At 34.3% G+C, this 3,125-nt stretch overlaps 1 long non-coding RNA gene across 1 annotated transcript; it reads right to left on the reverse strand.

The window, feature by feature from the left end:
- Positions 1-1,889, reverse strand: LOC133821107 (uncharacterized). The gene is made up of 3 exons (XR_009887316.1): positions 1,809-1,889; positions 1,412-1,537; positions 1-780 (listed from the first exon to the last, which is right to left on the reverse strand). It is a non-coding gene; the product is annotated as an uncharacterized LOC133821107 (long non-coding RNA).
- Positions 1,890-3,125: the final 1,236 nt, after the last annotated feature.

Below are 3,125 nucleotides of genomic sequence, written 5' to 3' on the forward strand. Positions count from 1 at the left end.
TTGAAAATAAGTAAAATAAGAAATGAAATATCTGGGAAATTAAAATAGATATTATGAGAAACTTGAGAAAGCAGAAACATCACCTTTGTTGTGACATCAAATGCTGATGAAGTACCCCCTGTGGCATTGATCCAATTGACTATCCTTTGCCTATGATCATCTATAATTTGAGTGTTCCATCCCCACACGCACAAAAGTAAATAAATAAATAAAAGAGTGTATCTTATATAAAGTAAACTGATCTTTTCTAGCTGCCTAACAAATAGTGCATGACATAAATGACATGATTCAGGTTCCCTTGCTTCAATTTCTAACTCATTGTTTTGTAAAATAATTCTAGGTCCACGTACGTATTGGTAGAGCAAGATCAAAATCTTAACCCATCTTGGGTAGCCAAAAAAGTCTCCAGACATCTAGACCCCAGATGAATAATCAAACATGGTATTTTAGAAATCTTGTATTCTATGCCCCAATCTGGAAGATCAATTCAACAAGTTTGTAGGAACTTGAAAAAAAAATTTAAAAAAAAAAAATGCCACCCTGAAAACAGTGAGGTAGCAGGTAAATAAACTGTATGTGAATGCACACAGATCTCTCAACATTGAGCAAACATAACAGCTAAAATCCTTAAGTGAAGAGTTTCTTTCGGGCCTTAAGTTCTTACCTTGGTTGTAACACAAGTCGCCATGCTCATAACCTAAACTATCCCAATATTCTCCAATAGCAAATGCAGGATTTGAAGCTTCAATATATTCTTTTACATAAGAACCTGAGAAGCCCCTGTGAACAACATATAAGACAAAAACTTCTACTAAAATATATGAATAGAAATATAATTCTGAATTTATAGAACCATTCAAAACTTTCCCAAACATCCTATCATTCCAATTAGTGTAATCTGCAGTTGACAAAAGTCACTGTGATACCTCTTAAATTAGTCTCCTTTAAATGTCAAGGTGACACATGTTACATTTAGATGGCATGTTCAGTCAGAAAAGTTGAGTACAGTACTAAACAAATGAAATTGACTGGAGCATATAGAATATTAATGTCCTTAGCAGAGCCGTCTAAAGACATGCCTTTATAAAGTTATGCTTCATTCATATCAATATCAGCATCTTTGACTCAAAAAGACAAAAATGGGATAGATCTCAAAGATGGAAAGAATGATGTTCATTTATTGTAAAAGTCACTGATGACCTGTAAATGCACAAGCACACAGTGCTCTCAACAATACAAACAGAATTTTTATTTTTATTTTTAAATGAATGGTGATGAGGATCTAATCTCATATACATTGCTTTCCATCCAGCTTTATCATTGTGATCTATGAATAAGCAATCCTAGCACATAAATCAGCAGGAAGTGTTTGAAACACATGTAAAGCTGAAAAAGTTAAGAAATACATTACCTCACAAAGTCGAGGCGCCACCCATCATAACCAATGTAATTTCGAAGCCAATTTAACCACTCTTTTAATCTTTTCTTACAAACTCCTGGGAATGATCGATGTTTGGTGCAGCATGGAATATATCACCTATGCAAAAATTAAGAGCAACTAAGTAAGATAGAATGCTCTCTCATTTTCCAGCTTAATCATCAAAACTATTATAACATGTTAATCATTTCCAGCTTAATTATTAAAATTAATAATGACATATTGACGTTTTCATCTATCGAACATTAACATTTAGACATATACACATGCATATGTATGCATGTAAATATCCACATGCATGCTACTGCAAGGCATTCTATGTCAAGCACTTATAATTACTACATCAATAAACAATTGAATGAAAATGTACCACTAGAAGGGTTTCCACGACCCTGAAAATTTGGATCATCGCAAACAATTGCCTCAGGACCCCAAGAAAGCTTGCCACCAAGAATGTTCCAAACACCATTTGGGCTCTGAAAACAGCAATACATATATATATATATTCTGTAATAGAGGCCTCAAAAATATTCTTAAATGGAACCTAAAATACTTCTGATTAAGTAACTATATTATCACTTGATCGTAACAATAGATATGATAAAAATAAATTTTTTATATTAGTTTACCACATATGACAAGCCACCATTCTCATAGGTTCTTAGAAATGATAAATATATTCGCACTTAGAATAATTTGAAAAGAAAGAAGAATTTGTATAACAATGTCTAACTTGTTTATGTGCACACCGATGATTCAGCACAACATCTCCCAAGGCCTATATTCATAGAAATATAGACATAGCACCAGGTTTTAAAACCAAATTTAACATCCAAAACTCAACTTCAAATAAAAAAAATCACAAACATACCAAAAGGTCTTGAGAATGCATTTCTTCAACGCAATGTTTAAGTTCCTCCTCAGAACCATATGATGAGTTTAAATTGTACAGATCCGAAGGCATATAACCTGCATGTCATTAGATAATCAATATCTACTGTCTGCTATAAAATATATATAAAAAAAATTACGGTATATAGATATATCTAAAGAGTCTAAATCAGTGAAGATTAACAGATCAAAATACTACGCAAAATAATAATAATAACAAAAATTAAAAAGTTCTATCTTGAAACATACACCAATAGACTTTCCTTTTTGAGAGAAATAAATATTCATATATCCAAAACACATAAACAGGATGTGTGGGTCAAGTGGCCAATAATAACATACTAATGCTAAAATAAAAGAGATTGCAAATCCACAAGAAGAGAAAAATCACTAAACAATTTCATCTCCTTTAGATGTTCCTGCAACAAGTTCATATATGTCAAAAAGGAAAGCACATTTCAACTACAATACACAAATTCTTAAAACTTGAGACTCACAGCAAGAAGAAGGGATTCTTTAGCGGTTAGCCTCTCCATTTCTTGGGCGTAAGCAGCTGGAGCTCCTCCATGTACAACCTGCTGGACCATTGCTCTGCAAGTCAATCTCCGTGGTGAACCCACGAGTCGAGCCACGCCATGCCGTAGACCCACCGCCGCAAGCACCGTCACACCCACGAGCCAGCCACGCCGTAGATCCAAGAGTCGAGCCTCCCTGTCACACAACCGAAGCCGCAGGCCCCATCACCTTGTTACACACCTGCAACAAACAGAGAGAAAGAAAGAAAGATTGAACGAGT

This window comes from Humulus lupulus, chromosome 3 (assembly GCF_963169125.1).
Source record: "Humulus lupulus chromosome 3, drHumLupu1.1, whole genome shotgun sequence".
Lineage (NCBI taxonomy): Eukaryota > Viridiplantae > Streptophyta > Magnoliopsida > Rosales > Cannabaceae > Humulus > Humulus lupulus.